This window comes from Felis catus, chromosome A2 (genome assembly GCF_018350175.1).
Source record: "Felis catus isolate Fca126 chromosome A2, F.catus_Fca126_mat1.0, whole genome shotgun sequence".
NCBI lineage: Eukaryota > Metazoa > Chordata > Mammalia > Carnivora > Felidae > Felis > Felis catus.
Window position 1 is genome coordinate 53,738,894 of NC_058369.1, and position 23,219 is coordinate 53,762,112.

Genomic DNA, 23,219 nt, shown 5'->3' on the forward strand with positions numbered 1-23,219 from the left:
ACCCCTCCCCATCCTCGGTACCCTCTAAAACTTTTACCCTGCTTTACTTTTTCTTTAGCATCTAAATGATATTTTTTGATTTTTTTTTAAATATCCTTTCTTTGCTTTACCTTTCCCTTCTTCCCCCATCTAACCCCACCAAGTAACCTATGTTAACAACCCAATAATATTCTTTGGTACTTTCTCCATGCTTATAATCTCATACAGACGTCATAAGCACATACATACACAAGCTTTTCATGATAATTTATATTTTCCAACCTATTAGTTTTTTTAAAAGATACAATGACTAATTACCAAATACATGTTCATGGGGAACGGGCTTAAAAATATGGAAAAATACAAAAACTAACCTATAGATGGCTCTTGCCAACATTTATGGACATATGCATCCAATCTTTTCTATGCATATATACTTGTAAATATTTTTCTTTATAAAGATGAGATCTTTTTATACTAATTTTAGTACCCTCCTTTTTTTACTTTATAGATCTTATCACCCAGGGTTAACTGAAATCATCTTTCACTGGTTGACTGAATACACTTTTTTTTTTTTTTGTAAATTTTTTTTTAACATTTATTTATTTTTGAGACAGAGAGAGAGCATGAATAGGGGAGGGTCAGAGAAAGAGGGAGACACAGAATCTGAAACAGCCTCCAGGCTCTGAGCTGTCAGCACAGAGCCCGACGCGGGGCTCGAACCCACGGACTGTGAGATCATGACCTAAGCCGAAGTCGGACACTTAACCGACTGAGCCACCCAGGCGCCCCTGACTGAATACACTTTAGATTAAAAGGATGAAAAAAAATAAAAGAAAATAAAAAAATAAAAAAATAAAAGGATGATAAAAGTTTTTTTGTTTTTTTTTTTAACCTTTATTTATTTTTGAGACAGAGAGAGACAGAGCACGAACAGGGGAGGGGCAGAGAGAGAGGGAGACACAGAATCGGAAGCAAGGCTCCAGGCTCCGAGCTGTCAGCACAGAGCCCAATGCAGGGCTCGAACTCACGGACTGCGAGATGGTGACCTGAGCTGAAGTCGGACGCTTAACCGACTGAGCCACCCAGGCGCCCCAAGTTTATTCTTTTCAAAAAAGATGAGCCATTAATTGTGTGATATCTCTCTAAAGAGCATTACATACAAATACATTTATAAGGGTGAAAAAAGTCCAAGAGATGCAAATATAGCCAACTTCTAAGCTTCCTGTTTGCTCATTAGATTTAATTAGCAGTAAGAAAAAAGCTTAGCACCACTTCACATCCGTTAGGATAATTATTGTCAAAAAAGGAAAAATAAAAGTGTTGACAAGGATATGAACCCTTGTCAAATTGGAACCCCTGTGTATTACTGGTATAAATGTAAAATGGGGCCGTTGCTATGAAAACAGTGGCAGTTCCTCAAAAAGTTAAAACCAGATTATCATATGATCCAGCAATTCCACTCCTAGTACACTCAAAAGAACTGAGAGCAAAGACTCAAACAGATACCTATAAACAAATATTCATAACAGCATTATTCACAACAGACAAAAGGTAGAAACAAGAATCCATCAACAGATGACTGTATAAACAAAATATTTAACATACAACCACACCCACAGAAACATTATTCAGCCATAAAAAGGAATGAAATTCTGATACATGGTACAATATGGATAGACTTTAGAAACACATTAAAATAAACCAGATGCAAAATCACAAACATTGTATGATTTTCCCTTACATGAGGTACTTGAAATGAGCAAATTCATGGACAGAAAGTAGAAATTACCAGAGGCTGGAGGTAGGGAGGAATGGGGAGTTATTGTTTAATGGGTACAGGGTTCTCTTTGGGATGACGAAAATGTTCCGGAAATAAATAGTGGTGATGGTTGCACAATGCTGTGAATGTAATATAATGCCACTGAACAGTACACTCAAATACGGTTAAAATGGTAAATTTCAGGTTATATATAGTTTACCTGTCCCAGGCCCCAAAAAGCCTGAGGGGCCCGTTTCACATTGTCAGCCAAATATTAGTCATAAAGGTCATGATTTCTACTCTCACAATTCACAATTGCACTCTAATTCCAGTCTAGACTAACACGGAGGAAGGTAGAACATCACGTATCCCCTCACATTCTCTCTGGTTAAAATGCTGTTCCGTGTATAAAGCCTATGAATGCAGAAGGAAACAGCCAGCATGACAAGAGTGCTTGAGCCCATGAATCAAGGAGGTGCTAAAGCAGGCAAACATCCTCAAGGAGCTGGCAGTAAGAACCCAGAGCAGTCTACAAATAATGCCTCATAGAAAGGAAGCTAAGTAAAATAACTTCTTCAACATATATCCTAAGTAACAAAGTTCTGAGTACAAGTTTAGTAAGTATATCCTTTTAATAGTAAGCATTTGTGTGCTTGTGATGGGCAGTAGGAACTAAGTCCACAGGTGATTAACCTCTGAATCTCCACTCATTCAATTAATGTTATGTAATCAAGACAAAGTTTTAAGAACTGGGAATTCATAACCAAGAGTAAGATATGCTCCACCTTTAAGGAAGTCAAGTCTAGCCAGAGTTGTAAGACATCTACACAAAAATTCAATTCAATAAACACTATTTAGCACCTTCCAGTCAACGAAATGGCTGCAATCAGGTGTCAGCCATTATGCTAAACTCTGGGTAGTCAAAGTTAAGATACAATCTTCTAGAGGGGCGCCCAGGTGGCTCAGTCAGTTAAGTGTCTGACGTCAGCTCAGGTCATGATCTCACAGTTCATGGGTTCGAGCCCCGCTTCGGGCTCTGTGCTGACAGCTCAGAGCCTGGAGCCTGCTTTGGATTCGGTCTGTCGGGAGATCAGAGCCCCACAGGGGGCTCTATGCTAGGTGTAGAGCCTGCCTAAGATTCTCTCTCTCTCCTGCTCATGCACTCACTCATTTTTTTCTCTCTCAAAAACCCTAGAATTAAGCGTTGGAATTTAGACACAACACTTTCACTGAAGCACCTGGGCCTGGTTCCTCAGCCTCTGAAAGGGAAAAAATTGTAACAAATATTAATAAGAGAGAAATTGCATATTGAGTAGGAAGCATTAATTTCAGATTATAATCTAATGGGATGGTGAGCTCACAAATGGTTATATGATAAAGGCCATAAGAAAAATAAATGCAAAGGGTTTTATGGTGGGCCTCAAGGAAGGAAACATAATGAGTGAGAAAAAGAGAAAAAGAGAAAAAGATCAGGAAATATTTAGAAGATGGGTGTTCAAAATGGCTCTTAAAAGAGGAACAGATAAAAGTGAGGAAATTGTGTCACTCTCTCATTAGAATAAGGTCGCAGAAGGCAGGAATCTGCCTTACTCATCCTGCACGAAGCACAATGGCCTGCACCTACGTAAGTGCTTAAAAAAAAAAAAAAAAAAAAAGTATGAGGAATCTCTATTAGTAAGACATAAAAACAAGAACTGCTTAGTCTAACAGGCAATGGAAGACCAGCGCATCTTCACTATATTGTTATCATCACAAAATAGGATACATGAAAACCCCATTATTTCCCTCCATGAAAGAAAGCTGGGTAGCTGGGGAACAACGGGGGAGGTAGAATTACTCTGCACAACTTTATTTACTCGGCCTAACTTTCTGTATCCTTTGACTTTTGTGGCATGAGACAGTATTATCTATTCAAGAAAATTAATAAAATTTAGTTTTTAAGAGGATGGCCTGAGTGGCTCAGTCAATTGAGCATCTGACTCTTAACTTAGGCTCATGTCATGATCTCATGGTTCATGGGTTCGAGCCCTGCTTCGGGCTATGTGCTGACAGCGCCTGTGGAGCCTGCTTGGCATTCTCTTTCCCTCTCTCTTCCATTCCCTCTGTTGCGCTCTCTCTCCCTATCAAAATAAATAAATTTTAAAATTTTTAATTTTTAAGAATCTGCACAGTAAGAAAGTGAATCTGACAGTAATGTGGAGAAAGCCCTGGCATATTAAGAAGAAAAAGGAGTTTACTTTAGAGGTTCTAACAATACGTAAAGCAAATAGTAATAAAAGCCTGAATTAATCTGGAGAAAGCAGAAAATGGCTGAAAGAAGCTCAAAAATATAGTTGTGAATGGAATCTGACAGTGACTGAATGTTTGGAGTAAACATGAAGACCCACACCATGAATACAATTAACTTTATTAAATGTATTTTTCTATCATAAAAGTAACATACTCAGAGAATATAGAAAGCATAAAGAACATTATCCTTATTTCTACTCTTTAACAACCATTGTTAACATCTACATGTATTTTCTTCCTATATGTAGGTTTTGAGATTTTTTTTTAAAACAGCTTGAGATATAATTCACATTCCATACAAATCAAGTACTTGAAATGTAAAATTCAATGGCTATTATATTCAGAGTTGCACACCATCTCCACAATCAATTTTAGAACATTTCATCACTCCCACCAAAAACAAACAAACAAACAAACAAAAAAAAAAAAAAAACACAAAAAACACAAAAACAACTATCACTGCCCCTGCCCATTCCCCACTCCCTCCAGTCCCTGGCAACCACTAACCTACATTCTGTCTCTGGATTGGCCTATTCTGGACATTTCATATAAAAGGAATCATACAAAATGTGGACTTTTATGACTAGCTTCTTTCATTTAACATGTTTGCAAGGTTTATACATGTTGGAGAATGTATCAGTACACCATTTCTTTTTACTACTGAATAACATTCCACTGTTTTTTTTTTATATACAACTGTAATCATTCCAGATATGTAATTTTGTGTTCAGCATTTTCCATGTCATCAATGTTTCATATAATACATACTTAATGACAAGTAGAGTGCTCCATCAAATGGCTGTACCGCAGTTTATTTAATCACTTTTTAAAGTTTATTTATTTTGAAGGGGGAAAGGGAGGAGAGAGATAACAAAGAAGAGAGAGTGACAGAATCCCAAGCAGAATCCACACTATCAGTGCAAAGCTCGATGCAGGGCTAGAACTCACAAACCTGGAGATCAAGACCTGATCCAAAGTCAGCCACTTAACCCACTAAGCCACCCAGGTGCCCCTAACTTAGTCATTATTGTTGGGCTTTTGAACTCTTTCCAGTCTTTTCTATTGTAACAAATTCTCTTTAATGCAAATGATAGCTCCTTTCTGAATGATCTTCTGGATCCAGAGAAATGCCTCTCCTAGAAACTCTGAGCTTCTTAATGAGATTTGCTACAGAAAACAAAAGTCACATCCTTCCAGGGAAAATTCAGAATTTCATCCATCCCAAATCTAGGTAAAGGGCAGATGCTAAAAGCTGCCCATGGCTAAAAGGATGCCTCAAAAATACCTAGATTAAGATCTGTCTGGCTCAGTCAGTAAAGCATGCGACTCTTGATCTCGGGGTTGTAAATTCAAGCTCCACATTAGGGATAGAGATTACTTTAAAAAACAACCAATAAAAAAAAAAAAGAATGAAAAGTCATCATTTTAAAGACACTGACATAAACATTAACTAGGCTGACTCTTCCATCAGAAATGTACATGGATTGGGGACACCTGGGTGGCATCCGACTTTGGCTGAGATCATAATATCACGGCTTGTGAGTTCAAGCCCCACATCAAGCTCACTGCTGTCAGCCTCTCAGCCCGCTTCAGATCCTGTCCCCTTCTCTCTGCCCCTCCCCCACTTGCACTCTCCCAATAAATAAATAAATATTTAAAAAAGAAAAAAAAAAGGTATATGGATGAAAAAAGGTAAACACTTTGTCCAAATGTGATGCCTACTACTGGGCAACTTCAAAGAATCAGATCACTTTTGCTTTCCATAGCAGGATGAAAGAAAATAAATAGGAAAGAACACCTTGATTACAACAGTAAAAATGTTCTTATGCTTGTTATTTTATGACAATAAATGAGATCCAACTGGTAGAAAGAGGAGGAAGAGGACACCTGTACAGTCCACAAGGTCCTCACCAGCAATTAACATACTGAGTTCCCCTAAAACAATGTCCTTGCCTGCTGCTTCCCATTCCTTAACCAATGCAAACAATCTAAAAATCACAACGATTTTACAATTTGAAACTAGCTTTAGTATTGCTAATCCCCACCAAATAAGATCCCTTAGAATCTGGTCTAAAAATAAAACTATGTGTCAACTGTTCCTCAAGAAAAACTATGTACACTGATTGGAATGTGAAGCAATTAACACTTTGTGAGTGATTTGCCAAAGAGACTTCAGATAGCCTGGGCCAAAACCAATAACAAAGAAACAACACCCACTTGACATTTTCCTTGGTTAAACTGAGATTTTAGGAGCAATTTTAGAAGAAAGGCTAACAGATGTGAAGTTAAACTCTAAAATCATTGAGAGCTACACAAGTATTATAGGAGAAATGGAGGAACAAAATGATTCAACCACTGCAAAATAAAAAATGAAAACTTTAATATGTAATTAAGGAACTTTTACTCAACTTTTAAGGCAAGAATACCTAGTCATTACAATTGTGAGGATGATAAGCAAGATAGTTTAGCCTTATACTAAAAATACTAACTAAATTGTAACACAAACATCTAGGGTTACATTTAGCACCTAGTCAGTTTAGCAAATAGGAATTTTTCGCCATTGATACACATACATAAACACTCATATACATAACAAGATAAGGTAACCTAAAATTCTACACAACCTCATCCTAAATAAGCCCAGTATTCCTTGGTTTTCTAATTAATTTAGTCAAGGTGAGCAATTTTCCAACCATAGTTTTAAAGAAATGATTTCCACGATCCGCACAACTTGAAAAACGAAAAACCCTTGCAAGTTCCATTTTGTGGTTTCATAACCCCCTACTGTCACACAGTCCACTGCCTTTCAAAAGCAATATTTAAAATTCTCTTCTGCAAGTCAACATTAAGGCATGCTGTTTGGTTAACAAGCTCCTCCCAAGATCAGGATTATTATGTATGGCCTATTATGTTCCTAACATGCAAACAAAAGCCCTCCCTCATGTAACATTTTTCTATTTTTAGGAAGTAGGTTACTAACAAAGTTTTATCTGAAATTAAAATGTAGTATCATATATTTACTAACAAACTACCTTAGATAGTAATTTAAAGTTACTAATTGTATTTTCCATTTAATAAGTCACTACTGCTTATGGAAAAGCCAAATTTAACTTCTAACAAGTTGTTTAAACTTCAAAGCAAACCACCTACTCTGGATTTCACAAATGGCATGTTTTAAACTACAACTAGTTTCAGAGCAGTTGTAATACCATACTTGATGTTTAATTACCCACTCTCCATTTCATCTTTTAGATACTTCTCATCGCAAATGACCAGTTTAATGTTTCCCTGTTTTCTGCTAAACCAAATCCGATAAAATATGCTCTAATGTATTTCACTGAAGCCTTCTACTTTGAAGGCTTACACTCTTCAACTGACAAGAGTTTTAACAAGGCTAAGCAACTGCACTACAATTTCTAATCACAAACACCACATACCTAAAAGATAAGCTTTTCCAGCAGAAACAGTAACAGGTTTATTTTCCCAAGTGTCCAATGTTCAACTGGGTCAAATGTTTCTGTTGCATTTTAAACAGCTTAGCCCTTGAAGTGATAAGGGTGAAAACAAGCCAAAAGTATCTTAATGTTCTTCAGTGGCATATAATCATCACAACCCTAGACAACAAACTTAGGAACTTCAAGCTGAAGTCTGTTAAGACAACAATAATCACTGTAGCATAAGCATTAATCACAACAATACAACAATTTGGGGTAAATTATGTTTACAGAGCTGAAGACTTTATAACAAAATTGGAAACCACGGAATCTATGCAAAGAAAGTTTACTATATACAACACACTTAATAAATTAAAAATACTTGCATTCTACACTTTTCAGCTTTTTTATATAATCTTCCAATTTCTACATGACCGGGGAGCATGGTTTTTCTTGCCAACAGCCATTTAAAATGCAGTATTAGCAGCGTGCACTATACGTATAAAGTTTTACTGGTGAGCAAGTAAAACCTCAGAAGAATCTCTTGCAGAAACACCTAGAATAGGAGCTCAGTTCATTCACCACTGTGTAAGTGCAAAACATTTGACATAAAAGCGCTTAACCAAAAATGTTCTTAAATGGGTTTAACAAAGTAAGTCTTTTCAATTACTATCAGCTTCAATATAAAGACAAGGGATAAAAATACTTATCAGAAAGAAAAAAAATAGCAATACTCCTTTAATCAAATTATATCAACTAGTTCACTCTGGAACAAAGAGCCTTCACAATCTAGACAAATATTCTTTTAGACACCCATCTCTCACCACTTCCTTCCTGCACCCTAGATTCTCTGCTGCACCCCAAACTCATCCCAACTCCTGCATGTCTCTATGCCTTTGTACCAGCGGTTTCCTCAGCTTAGAACGCTCTCCCCTCCTCCTCACCTGGTGAGCACTTACTCATCAAGTCCAAAACCGGCCGCAAAAGTTCCCTCCCGTGTCCAAGCTACCTCAACTCCTCCAGGCAAACTAGCCGCTCCAAATTCCCACAACACTTGGTAAGTCCGTCCTTATCACAGCGCATTGTTTTCACGCCTTGGGAGCGAATGAAGAGCCGGCTCCCTCCGCTCAGCCCACAGAGGACGAGGCAGGCAGAAACACTCAAAGAACGTGAGCTGAATTCATCCCTGCTTAGATTAACTGACCCTCTAGAACCCGGTCACATCTCAAGGAGACATGGGGGATACTAACATTCTTCCCACCAGAGAAATGAATACCAGAGGGCACACCCAGAGCCCTGGAAAGAGAACAATGAATGAACACAGCCGCCTTTCCCCTCAAGATGTCCAAACTCCTCTTTCTGGGCATCGACTAGCTGCAGAACCTCTGCAGCTGCACAACCGAAGCGTCCAGACGGCTCTCTCTCCACACAAAAGACAGCCCTGGATCTTCACTCCAAAGCATCCCAGGGCCAAACCTCAGCATACGCATCCCAAACCTTTCATTAGTAACCCACGGAGTCCCGAAACCCAAGGCGAGGCCCCTATGCCTTTGTGGTGGGGAACTGACCCACTTCCGCCTCTCGTCCCCCATTCTTCTCGTCCTCCCGGTAAGAGTGTCACTTGAGTGACAGACTGAGTGAGGATGCAAGCCCGGGACCCCTCCGCGCCCAGAAAGAAAAGGAATTCGTCCATCTGAATGACAACACGGATAGGGGGCAATTCTGGGCAGATTTTCCCGTTGCCAAAATATAAGGAATATGCACCGAGTACAGGGGTGGCGCTAGCACGTTTCCCCGAAACACAAGGAAATTTGAGTGGGGATGTGGAAACTCGGCTCGCCGGCCATGACACCGGGCCCCAGGGCTCCCGCCCGCCCACCGCCACCCGGGGTGACAGCGGCCTTGCCCAGGCCCTCGACCCGGCAGCCGCGGGGTCGCTCCATCAACGCTGCCCAGGCCGGGCCGCCGAGGAACCCGGCCCCTTCAGCCCCGCCGCCCAGCTCCCCCGGCATCCAGGGCCTGGCCCTGCCGCCTACCTGAAGGAGCCGAGCCGCCTCCGTGTCCCGTCGTCCGGTGGCGGCGTCTAGTCCGCTCCTCCTCCCCGCGGTGGGTGAGGGAGCGGGAGGCGGTCACATTCGGCGTGTCCCCAGCCCAGGGGACGGGGCCCCGGGCAGTCCCCGCATCGTCGCACTCGCGCTCCGCGCCTCGGGGCACACGCCCCAAAGCCCGGCCAGCTGGCCCTCTTCCGGGCCCTAGAGAGCGGCAGAGAAGCCCTCCTGTCTCACGCCCGTCCTCGTCTTACTCCCGCCATCTAAGATGGCGGCCCCAACGCCCGCGACGAAGAGACTCTCGGGCGGCCCCGGCAAACGAGCCCTCCACTCGGTGCTCCTCCTCCCGACCTGCGGCGCCACCGGCTCTCTGCTTCTGCGTGAGCCCGCCTGGCAGCAGGCTTCAAACTTGGCTCGGGCATCTATCACTCTAGCCTGAACTCAGGCCCCGCCTCCCAGAGAAGGGGCGTGGTCTTGCCTTCTCGTTGGTCGCCATTTCGGACTAGTGGAGAGCGGAGGACCGGTTACTGGGCGGCTCTTGGGGTCAGGGGCTGGCAATCGAGAAGTGGCGGGGTTTGTACTCTCCGGAGGTGTCTGAGGGCTAGCGAGAGGGGAAGGCTAGCCTGCCAGCATCACAAGGCCTGGAGATAAGCAGACGTACGGGAGGACACAGCAAGCTGTGTGCAACTTTGGCGCGTTCTATCGGTAGTCCAGCACGTAGAAGCGACTCAGCCACTTACCAGTTGTGGGGAAAGTCCCTCAGGTTTTCTGAGCCTCAGTTTCCTCATCTGTAGATCGGGGTCCTTTTTCCCCTCAGGTTGGCAAAAAGTTAAAAAGACTGTTAGTAGCTAATCTGGTACAAAGTGCATGAAAACCTATTGTGTCCCCTAATTCATCGCTGGCAGGAATGGTTATGGGGAGGACAATTTGGCATTGCCCACTGGCTTTTTTTTTTTTTAATGTGTATACCTCTCCTACCAGCAATTCCACCTTTAGGCACTTAATTTTAGAGACGTGTGTTCATATGGGCACAAAGAAGCATGTACTAAGATGTGTATTGTCATGTTGTTTGCATTAGAGATACTCTGGAAAAGATGTGGGTTAATTAAGTAGAAAACTTGAAACAGTGCTGCGTCCACAGTATGGGATATTATCCATCTTAAAAAGAATGAGGGAGATCTGTGTACTGACTTTTTTTTAAATCCATCACATTTTAAGTAGAACACTATGGTATGATCTTTATTCAAACACAGGCATACAAAATAACCCAATTAGTTATGACTGTTGTGTACCACACATTGTTCTGGGTATTGGGAAATCAGCAACCAGAAGCCCTGCCTTCTAGTGATGAGAGACCAAAAGAAAATAGAAGTAATAAATTCATGTAGTGATATGTGCAGTATATTGAAAACTGAAGATGAAGCAAGATGAGGACCAACATGAAAATAAATGCAGAAGAAAGAGTGGAAGTCATTGAATATAGAAAGTCCATGACAGTTTTGTGTGTGTGTTTGTGTGTGTGTGCATTTTTTTTTTAATAGGAGTAATAATATCTACCTCACAGGATTAAATGAGATTAAACATGGAAAGCACTTAGCACAAGAGCCTGGGGGTTGAGACTTCAGTACCTGGAGTCTGATCGCCTAGTTTTAAATTTGGACTCTGCCACTTCCTCATCTGTGACTGGGACCAGTCTTTTAAACCTCAGTTCCTCGGTTTCCTCATCTGTAATGAAAACGTGATAGCATCCACCTCTCAGAGTTGTAAGGATTTCATGAGTTTAAGATACGAAGCACTTGGAACAGTGCCTGGCTCATGTTCAACATTATAGAAGTGTTAGCTGTAATTATTATAGCTATCTCTTATCGTAATATTACTACTTGGGGTAGAGCAGCAAACCACACTTGCTGACCCCCAGGCCATTTCTTCCTTCAGCGGCTCCCAGCTGGTATTTGCCCAGCACTTCACAGCTTAGGGAGCCTGTGCTTCATTCAAACCCCTCAGCTGACCAGTAAGAGTGGCTATTTCATTTTCTTCCAAAACAGTTTATCGAGGTGAAATTCACATAAGATAAACTCAACCATTTCAAAGCAGACAATTCAGTAGCATTTAGTATGTTCACGGTGTTGTGCACCTCTACTTCCAAAATATTTCTATCACTCCATAGAAAATCCCCTTACCCATTAAGCAGTTTCTCCCCATCCCATTCCCACTTAGCCCTTGACAACCCCCAATATTCATTCTACAACTGAGGATTTATCTTTTCTGGATCTTTCATAGAACATGTGACCATTTGTGTCTGGTTCTTTTTGTTTTGTTTTTTTAAGAGACAGCATGAATAAAAGGGGCGGGCAGAAGGAGAGGGAGAATCTTAAAGCAGGCCCCATGCCCAGCTCGAAGCCTAACACGGGTCTCAATCTCACAACTATGAGATCATGACCTGAGCCAAGGTCAAGAGTCAGACACTTAACCGACTGAGCCACCCAGGAGCCCCTGTGTCTGGTTCTTTTTACTTAGCATAACATTTTAAAGATTCATTCACATGACAGTATGTATCAGTACTTCATTTCTTTTTATGACAATAATTTTCCACCATACGTATATAGCACAGTTGGTTGATGAACATTTGGGCTGTTTCTGTCTTTAGGCTATTGTGAATAGTGCTGTTAAGTATGCAAATATATGTGCTGTTGTGAGTATGCAAATATATGTACTATTTTCAGTTCTTTCAGGCATATACCTAAGAGTAGAATTGGAGGCATCATCTTATACCCCACTGGGTTGCATATCCTCTACTTTAGAAATCTCTGGCTTGGTGGTAGGAAAGGTCAGAAGAGCTAGAAAGAATGGACATGCCATAATCTCAGATCACACAGAGAGAAAGAATAGGTATCATTAGTGGGGGAGGCTAATGTGGAAACTTACCTGGGTGTTGGGATGTTCTAGTTAATTTGGGGGGTAGTTACATGGGTGTGTGTGTGTGTGTGTGTGTGTGTGTGTGTGTGTGTAGAAATCAGTATGTGTTCTCTCTATACCTTTGTTACACCTCAATATAAAAAAATTTTTTGGGTAAAGATACACAATAAGGTCTTTAAGCCTGGCTAAAAGAATGCATTTTTTAGGTGAAGGAAACAAAAACAAATGATAGCTACCATTTACAAAGCCTTTTCATGCAGGCGTTTTGTACAATCACCAGTACACTTCACTACCAATAAGTCCTGATCTTCAAATGAGGAACTCTTCTGAGAGGGCAATTAATCCAAGGACAAAGCTGGGAAATGGTGGAGCAGGGATTTGGACCTGTTCATTTGTTCATTCATCATTCAGTTGATAAAGATTTCTGTTGTGCCTCACGTGTGCCAGTTCCTGTGTTAGCACCGGACCCATGACAGTGAACAAGCCAAGGTCCTTGCCCTCAAGGGCTTGAAGGCCCGGTGGGGGAGGACAAGCAGCAAACTAGTAAACAAATCAACATAAAAACTAGGATCATGGTCAGTCAATGAAGAGAATGACTAGAGAATTACAGAATGGGCAAAGGGTGTATCTTTAGGCTCAGCAGTCATGGAAGTTCTCTCTTAGGAAGTAAGACTTAAGCTGGCACTGAAGGATGAAAAAGAACCACGGAAAGAGCAGCTGGAACAGCACATGAAGGGCCATGAAGTGGGAAAGGAACATGGGCCAGTGTGGTTAGAACACAGAGAACGAGGGAGGGCGAGGCGGGAAGAGGACAAAGGATGGAGTCATACCCAGTCTGACTCCCACAACTTCCATGCCTTTCCATGCCTTTCCATGCACCCTACCTCTCCACTGAGTTTAATTTTAGTTACAGACGAGTTTGAAAGATGGGCCTGACCTGGGCTGGGTGCCGAGAGAGACAGAGCCTTGTAAACAGTTACCCCACCAGGTGACCCAAGTGTGCCCTAAGGGCCAGCTGACAGGAGTTCTGTGGTACCACAGCAGAGGAGGGAGGGAGTGACCGGTTCTGTCAGAGAGGCCTCCACAGAGGCAACACTTAAGCTGAGCCTTTAAGGAGGAGTCAGAATTTTCCATACTGAGATGGGTGGGAGGGCAGGGCAGGAGGTGGAAACCATACAGGCAAAGGCATAGAGATGTGACTTAACATATAGGTTTGGGAAACAGTAGTTCTCAATTGGAGATTGCCTCCCTGAGCAGAGAACATGAGAGAATGGTAAAGGGGATGTCTGGAGGGGCAAAAAGACATCTGGCCAAGGGTCAATCTCCCTCAAGCCATAATGAGGCAGTCCATTATGGGGTGTGGGGTGGTGGTTAAGGGGCTAGTTATTGGGGCATCAGCCACAATACATGCCGTGGTGTCATATGCAGAAAAGCCTAATGCAGAGTCATCTTGGAAATCAAGTCAAAATTAAGGCCTGGACTCTCTCAGAAATTACTTGGGACATAGAAACTGGAACAATCTCTATGGAAGTCAATTTGGCAATATCAAAATTATAAATGTGCATACCTTTAGTTAAAGAAAGTGTCCTGGGAATTTGTCCTATAGATACGCCTATAAGTGTGTGAAATGATGTATGTACAAGATTATTCCTTGCTGCATTGCTTATAATCAAAGAAATGTTATGCAATTAGGTGAAAGATGAACTCTCTTATATACTGATATGGAAAGACAGCTAAGAAGTACTGTTGAAGGAGGGAAAAAAAAAAGCCAAGGGATAAAACAGTGTGACCAGTATGCTACTTTTTGGGAAAAGAAAGAAAAGCATTTGTTTAAGTCTGAAGGACACACAAAATGCTACTAACAGTGATCACAGGCTAGGGTCAGGGTGGGAACTGGGAATGGAACTATGGAATATAGGACTGGTAAAAATAGTTTGTACTGCCTTTTTATAATTTTTATTTACTTGGTTTTTTGTTTCTTTTGTTTTCTTTTTTTAAGTATATTTTTTAATGTTTATTTATTTTGAGAAATAGAGCACAAGCAGGGGAGAGGCAGAGAGAGGGAGAGAAAGAACCCCAAGTAGGTGCCACACTGTCAGTGCAGAGTCCGATGTGGGGCTTGAACTTACGAACCATGAGATCATGCCCTGAGCCAAAATCAAGAGTTGAATTCTTAACCGACTGAGCCACCCAGGTGCCCCTCCTTTTCAATTTAATTTAAAAACTTTTATATCTTATTTGCATTCTTTTTAATTTTTTTCTTAAACTTTAATTTTTCATTGTTGAACCATGTGAATATGTTACCCACTCAAAACTTTAATTAAAAAAAAAAAAAAAAAAAACAGGCCTGGAGAACAAATGAAATGGTCCACACTGGAAACAGAGATTGAGGATGGGGAAATAAGAGGCACCTGGTGGCTCAGTCAGTTAAGCTCCTGACTCTTGATCTAGGCTCAGGTCATGATCTCATGGTTCCTGGGATCAAGCCCTATGTCAGGGTCTGCTCTGACAGCCTGGAGCCTGCTTGGGATTCTCTTTCTCCCTCTCTGCATCTCCCCCCTCCCCCCTCACTCTTGCTCTCTCTCAAAATAAATAAACTTAAAAAAAAAAAAAAAGAATGGGGAACAAAAGATAGAGGGCAGGGGGAGGGTGGGTCCAGTCTGTCCCATAGCCTTTTCGCCTTCTCCATTGTTCACACTCCACACACACTACCCACCCCAGCCTTCAACTCAATTTTGCCTTCACCAAGGCACCTCCAGTGCCTGACCCATGTTGCCATGCTTCCCAGAACCATCTCCCTTTCATCCTAGCTCCTCAGCTACAGAGCCCCGAGATAAAAGTCACCCTGATTCCAGCAACTGATGGGGTCCACCCGTCTCTTGGGTGTGGCCAATGCACAGCCTTTTCCCACCACCTCCTTGGCTAACCTCTACCTGCCTCCTCCCAGCCTTGGACCACACCTCAGGGCTGATGACTCACTCCCAACAGGGGCCGGAGCCCCTGTTCCCTGCCCCCTTTCCATCAAATTCCTACAGCAGTTGCTGAGAACACACAGACACACATTTTTTCCCCTTGATAAACCCAACTTTCACCTCTCCTCTGCACAGAGGGGTAGGCTTGGGATCCAAAGTTAGACAAATAAAAGACCAAATGATAGCCCTGCCCTCACTGCTGTGATTCGTAGCCTCTCCCTCAGGTGGTGTAGGAGCAGGAAGACTTGCCATCAGGCGTTATTGGGAGGAAATAAAACAGGAAGGTACAGGCCCTGGCACGCAGTAGGTGTTCAGGGAGCACTCCTCCTCCTCCCTTCTGTCTCCAACACCTCTCCCCAACTTACTACTTTCTGTTCTAAATGGAAAAATGTGCCGATCTTGACAAAGGAAAACACCAGCACTTTCAAATATCCCTTTCCCCCTTCCAGTTACCACCCTAATTCTTTCTTCCCCTTTCCCCTAAATTTTGGAGCCAAATTTGTCCAAAAAATGGTCTGGACTCCAACTCAATTTTCTCAACCATCCCTCCACTAAGCCCCAGTCGTCTGCCTCCCATAGCCACCTTCAAAATGTCTCTCCTTCTCACTGAAACATCCTTCCAGAAGGGTTTCTCAAGCCCAGGCCTCAGTGCCCTTCATGACATTTGGTAAAGGGCATCCTCTTCCTGTTGAAATTCTCTCCTATTTCACTGGTCTGACTCCTCCTGTCCCAGGAACAGAATCTGTTCCTCTCAGGCCTATGGAACCCAGCCCACCAGGTGAAACAGCTCATGCTATTCCGTCTGCTGGAAATGCTCTTGCCTACTTTTTAAATGTTTGTTTATTTTTGAGAGAGAGAGAGAGAAAGTGAAGGAGGGGCAAAGAGAGAGGAAGACAGAGAATCCCAAGCAGGTTCTGCACTGTCAGCACAGCGCCTGACATGGGGCTTGAATTCACAAGCTGTGAGATCATGACCCCCAAATCAAGAGTCCAGATGCTTAAATGACTGAGCCACCCAGGTGCCCTGCCCTTCCCTATTTTTAATCCCAACTCAAGGGCCACGTCTCCACGGAGCCTCCCCTGGCAGCTGTGGCCTCCAGTGTTCTGTCCTTGTTCCGAATTTCCAGATATCTCCTGCGTTAGCCCATACATTATTATGTAGTCTTTTCTCATCCCTTCATTGCTTCAGCTGGCAGGAAAGGCACAGTCTTTGGAAGCAGACGTTCAATTTCCATCTCCTTACTCTATTAGCTGTGCAACTCTGGGCCAGGCAAACAGGCTACTACATCTGTCTGAGAGATTTTCTTATCTGTGACATGGGGACAATACACCCACCTCATAAGACTTTGGTGAAGCTGAGATCCTTAGGAAAGCATTTTGTGTTGGGGAGGAGCGCTGGCTAGCTCAGGCAGTGAAGCGTGCAACTCTTGATCTCAGGGTTTTGAGTTCGAGCCCCACATTGGGTGTGGAGATTACTTATAAATAAAAATTTTTTTTTCAAAACATCATCGTATGTTGGGGAGATGCAGGGTGGGCTTCATGGCATGAGATCAATGCAGTCACACAGGGCCCCTGCACTCAGAAGGTCCAGCCCTTGGGGTTTAATGCTCTGTGGTCTCTGTATTGAAATGCGTAATAATTTCATCTTTGAATTTATGTTTTGTTAAAGTGAAGTCCAATGGGACATGAAGCATACACCTAGGGGCTCGGAATCTCTGCTCACAAGTGCTCCTGCCTTTCTGGGGCTTTTCAGCTGCCTGTTCCCTTTCCTTCTGCCACTTCCCTCCACCCCCAACCTGAGCCAAGTCCTGCCCAGTGTCTCCACTCCCGCCCAGCAACCTTTGCCGTCCTGTGGCCCCGAGGAGGCCCAGGCACTGCTGAGGGAGAGGGCATGTTTGATCTTGATGTGCCCTCCCCTGGGTGGCAGTACCATTGCACATTTGGCAGGCAATATGGGAGGTGCCTCACTTCCACCATTGATCTAGGTACTGAGCACAACTGGAGGGTCCCCATCCACCCAGAGTTGAGATGGTAGGTCCATGCGAAGGGGAGGGTGACTCTCCTGCTTCCAGTCCAGCTCTAGCCTTTCAGTCTGGCAGCCAGCCCAGAGTCGGGCTCCCGCAGCCAGCAGACCCACACAGCCATTAGGGTCTGCACTTGCGCTGTGAGTGTCCCTGTGCCCGGGGAGCCTGGCATTAAATAGCACGTACAAAACACCATGACAAGACGAGAGAAAGGGAAAAGTTCTACATTTGAATACCTATAAAGTCACTTTTTCCTACTTTATGAACAAGGGGCCCCACATTTTCATTTTTGTGCTAGGCACCACAAATTATGTAGGTGACCCCAGAGAGAGGTCAGGAGGGCCATATAGTCCTGGAAGCATGTTAAAATTTGCCAGCTCTCCCCAAACAAAGTTGTAGAGGTTACACCAACAAGAATAAAAGAAAGCCCTCATCATACGACTTAATCTGAAGCCTTATCAGTGGACCACATTGTCTGTGGCAGACGATTATTCCAGCCGCCCATTGTGTAACAAGGCACTCCAAACTTAGGGGTGTCAAAGAGCAACCATTTTGTTATGCTCACAGATCCTGTGGATCAGGAATGCAGACAGGGCCTGGCAAGCATGGCTGGCTCTGCGATGTCTGGGCCTTTGGTGGAAGGACTCTGATGGCAGGTGACCTGAATACCTGGGGCTGGAGGGTCCACTTCCAAGATGGTTTTTCACTCCTATGTCTGGCACCTCCGTGGAGATGGCTGGAAGGGATGTGTGGGGGAATGGGGAGTGGTTAGCTGGGACAGTCTGCCAACGCACCTCCACCTGGCCTTTCCAGCATCGTGGCCTCAGGGTAGTCAGAACTCCTCCATGGCGGTGCAGAGCACCAGTAAACAATGCAGAAGCTGCCGTCTTTTATGACTCAGTCACCCAGCATCACTTCCAGTGTACTCTGCTGTTTGAAGCAGTCACAGTCCCGCCCAGATTCAAGGGCAGAGAACACAGACTCCATCTCTTGATGGGAGACTGGGCAAGGTGACAAAAACTCATGTGGGATACAGCCATCTGTGAAAAGTACAATCAGCCACAACTATGCATTAGGTTTCCAAATAAATGTTGTAACTATCTTGTAAATAACATTATTAATTTATGTTATGCTGGAAAGGGGGGATTATGATTTAAGTACATTAAGGGGCCCCTGGGTGGCTCAGTTGGTTGAGCATCTGTCTTTGGCTCAGGTCATGATCTGGTGGTTTGTGAGTTTGAGCCCTGCTCAGTCTCTGTGCTGATAGCTTGGAGCCTAGAGCCTGCTTTGGATTCTGTCTTCCTCTCCCTCTGCCCCTCCCCCGCTTGCTCGCACGCGCGCACGCTCTCTCTCTTTTTCACTATCTCAGAAATAAACATTAAAAAAATTTTTTTAAAAACCTGAAAAAAATTTTTTAATGTTTATTTTTGAGATAGAGAGAGCATCAGCAGGGGAAGGGCAGAGAGAGAGAAAGAGGGGGACACAATCTGAAGCAGGCTCCAGACTCTGAGCCGTCAGCACAGAGCCCAACGTGGGGCTCAAACCCACAAACCACGAGATCATGACCTAAGCTGAAGTCAGACGCCTAACCGAATGAGCCACCCAGGTGCCCAACTTTTTTTTTTTTTTTAAGTAGGCTTCATACCCACTGCAGAGGTCAACATGGGGCCTGGACTCATAACCCTGAGATCAAGATCTGAGCTGAGATCAAGAGTCAGATGCTTAACTGACTGAGCCACCCAGGCACCCCATCACCACTTTTTAATATCTACTTTGGCACTTCCACATTAAAAAATATATACCAGGAGCATCAAAAAATGGAAGTGGCTCAGGCCTCTCTCAGTCTCTAGAATAAGGGCCGTATTACTCATTTTTGCAACATTCTATCACCCTGATCCCCCCAGCATGTACCACTATTTGCTAATTATTTCACTATTTGCTAAGGCAGAAGAGAAACTCTGGCTCCAGCTTGCAAGCAAATCCTAAGGTTTACTGAACAACTAAAACTTTTTTTAAATTTTTTTTTAATGTTTATTTTTGAGACAGAGAGAGACAGAGCATGAACGGGGGAGGGTCAGAGAGAGGGAGACACAGAATCTGAAACAGGCTTCAGGCTCTGAGCTGTCAGCACAGAGCTCGACGCGGGGCTCGAACTCACGGACCGCGAGATCATGACCTGAGCCGAAGTCTGCCGCTTAACCGACTGAGCCACCCAGGCGCCCCTGAACAACTAAAACTTTAATTTCAGATTATTTCACTGTCATCGATGTCCAGAATCTAAAATGGGTACAGTTTCCTTCATTGGCTTGGGTTGGGTGATTCCAAAGGGAGAATGAAAGCCAGATAATCAGGGCCAGAGGTGTGCTTGTGTTGCTTTGTTTGGCATAAACCTTATGGACACACATCTCAGTTCTCCAGTTCACTCTCCATTATCTGCAATTAATTCAGTTTATTTCAATGAACATTTACTGAGTGAGCACTACTCCATGCTGGGAGCCACGCACTGAGCCTGCCACTGGAGATATAAAAATGCTCAGCATGGTCCCTGCCTTCCAGGGGCTCAATGGGCAGAGGTTGGGATGGGGGGGAGCACAGGGGGAAACAAATTAAGCACAGCCACGTGAGAGAAACTCAAACTTAACTCAAACAAACAAATAGTCTCATCTATTCAGCACTCAGTGTTACACAGAGCATGTGACTCAGGACTGGTCAATCTTAGCGGCACATGGCCCTCGTCATTGTGATTGGTTCAGGGATGGACACATGACCCAACCAGATCCAATCGAAGTGAATGGCCAGATTTTTTGAAGAAGCTCCCAAATGAGGCTTCTGAATTTTCCCAGGGACTCAAACTGTTGGGGGAGAGACAGCTGGGCCTCCCTCAGCTACATTGCGCAATGAGAGCTGAGCCTGGAGTCTTATTGGGTCCTGCTGACATTTGTTAAACCCTGAAACCAACCAGACCTGCAACCAGCCAGACCTGGAACTGCTTTTTCAGTTCCATGCAGCATGATATTCCCCTTTTCTGAACTTAAAACCATTGAGTTAGTTTCTCTGTCACTTGTAACAGTCCTAATAAATGTTCCAGCAATTACATATTGATTTCTTCTGACAATATTGACATTTACTTATGGTCATTTCTTTTTCTTTTTCTGAAGAGAGATATCCTAGAACATGAAAATCACTGGGGTAGCTATGCACTCATTTCCAGAGACAGCGTCTTTGAACTGAAGAGTGTCCCAGGCTCCAAAGATCACTGAGGGAAAGGTCTGCTCAGTGCCTTTCAGCCTTCCTTCCACTGTTCTGTGCCCTCAAATGACCTGTGTCACCCTGCCGGACTCTGAGGCTCTTGTGGATTCAGAGTTTGGTATTGGCCTCTCCACCTTCACCGCACTAGGATTAGTACATTGTGAGAATTTGGGTATTATATTATTAGCAATATTTGTATCCTTTACAAGTAGACATTGGCCCCGTAACATTGAATAGGGGAGAACTGAGGAGTTTTGTTTGTTCAGTAAGTAAGGATGGGGGTCCTCTGGTAACCAGCTTCAATTTGTACCCCTTCACCTACCTCTCTAGGAGGGAAAGACTTAGAGATGTTACAAGAGGTCATTCTTCTGACACTAGATTAATAGAATTTGGGCTCATCTGTAGAACCCTCTTCTCAGGTTTGGATATGATTTGCACATTTAAAATTGTAGATCGTTTTCTGTTAGTTCCTCACTATGGTTCTGGGCAACTTTAGTTTTATCTTCCTTCTCAGAATCCTTTCAGTAATGTTGGTGTCCCATCCACATTTGCTCTATCAGAAAAGTCAGTATTTTCTCTTAGAAACAATTTCAGAAGCCAAGCGACTCCAAAACAAGTTGCTTAACACAGGAAGGAAGTTTATAGTAACAATAGCTAACAGTGTTTGAGAACTAACTATATACCAGGCATAATGTCATAAGACATATAGTAGTAAATCATGAGAGTGAATCTCAGTCTCATAACAATCCTATGAAATAGGTACCATTACCATTCCATTTTACAGATGAAGGAACTGAGGCAAGGACACAAAGCTAAGAGCAGATGAGCTCTGGATGCAGTTCAAGCAGTGCAACCCCAACCCCTACTTATTTTTTCAATGTCTTTTCAAAGTAAACTCTATGCCCAATGTGGGGCTCAAATTCAAGACCCCAAGATCGAGAGTCATATATTCTACCAACTGAGCCAGCCAGGTGCCTCCTTTTCTTAGAAGTTTTTTCCCCCTTATTTTTTTGTTAATAACTACTTATTTTTATGTAATTTCAAAGAGAAAATTTGCAATAGTACTATAATGAATTCACATAGGTAGAACCTATATGTTCAATCATTACAATATATTTGTTAAATAAATAAATAGGCATGCAAACAGAGTAAGTAATCTTAATTAAGAACATATCAGGGCACCTGGGTGGCTCAGTCGGTTAAGTGTCCGACTTCAGCTCAGGTCATGATCTCACAGTCTGTGAGTTTGAGCCCCGCGTCAGGCTCTGTGCTGACAGCTCAGAGCCTGGAGCCTGCTTCAGATTCTGTGTCTCCCTCTCTCTCTGCCCCTCCCCTGCTCATGCTCTGTTTCTCTCTGTCTCAAAAATAAATAAAAAAACATTTAAAAAAATTAAAAAAAAAAAAAGAACACGTCAATATACCCAAAAACAAAGATCCATGTTGGCTGAAAGTCCCAAAGCTGATAGGGGAAATGAAGTGTGTCTAATATTTTCTGCATAATTTTTACTCATTTCTGTATTTATCCTTCCTGAGGTTTCCTCATGGCAATAAAAAGATTTACAAAACCTCAGAACCTAGATAAATCTTAGAGACACTTGGTGCCAACCTCACTGCCTCTTGCTTTTGGCCTGAAGGAGGGACCACGTATTCTGCCTCCCAACCAGCCAGGGGCAGCTGAGAGCCCAGTGGCTTTAAAACTCAGATCAAGGGAGGGGCACCTGGGTGGCTCAGTCAGCTGAGTGTCTGACTTCCGCTCAGGTCATGGTCTCACAGTTCATGAGTTCAAGCCCCACATTGGTTTCTGTGCTGACAGCTCGGAGTCTGGAGCCTGCTTTGGATTCTGTCTCTCCCTCTCTCTCAAAAATAAATAAACATTAAAAAAAAAAACTTAAAAAAAACCCTCAGATCAAGGGAGCATGGCTGGCTCAGTTAGTGGAGTATTCCACTCATGATCTTGGGTCGTGAGTTCAAGCCCCACGTTGGGTGTAGAGATTACTTAAAAATAAAACCTTAAGGAAAAAAAAGAAAGAATTCTGACCAAAGCCCAGCTGTAACTAAAAGCTATGTGACCTTGGACAGGGGCCTAACCTCACAGAGCCTTGGTTTCCTTATCTGTAAATGGAGCAAATACTGACCTCACAAGATTATTGAGAGAATTGAGATAAGATATGTAAAGAGCTTGGCATCAAGCAGGGATTTAATACAAGTCCTTCTGCTCCACCTTTTCAAATAGCTTCCACACTTCAGATTATTTCCCTAGAATAGAGCCCTAGAAGTGGAATTACTGGACCAACTGGAATAAACATTTTTATGGCCCTTGATCTATATCGCCAGCTTGTTTTCCAAAAGGGTGCTGCCACCAGCCATATGTGAGATTGCCAGTCCCCCTATCACTTTGCCAACACAAAATATTATAATTATTTTTCTGTTGGCTATTACAAAAAGAAAAGTACTTTATCACTACTTTAAGTTGTATCTCTTTGATTAGTCATGTAGTCAGATATGTTTCCACATCTATGTTCCCTGTTTTTTGATTTATCTCTTCAT

General features: G+C 43.0%; 1 protein-coding gene across 2 annotated transcripts in view; it reads right to left on the reverse strand.

Moving 5' to 3' along the window:
* RAF1 (Raf-1 proto-oncogene, serine/threonine kinase) overlaps window positions 1-9,632 on the reverse strand; it is an 83,769-nt gene extending 74,137 nt beyond the window's left edge. For both annotated transcript variants that reach the window (XM_003982500.5, XM_006928993.4), the window contains exon 1: window positions 9,501-9,632. The gene's annotated coding sequence lies outside the window, so the exon portion shown is untranslated. The remainder of the gene's footprint in view (window positions 1-9,500) is intronic.
* Window positions 9,633-23,219: the final 13,587 nt, after the last annotated feature.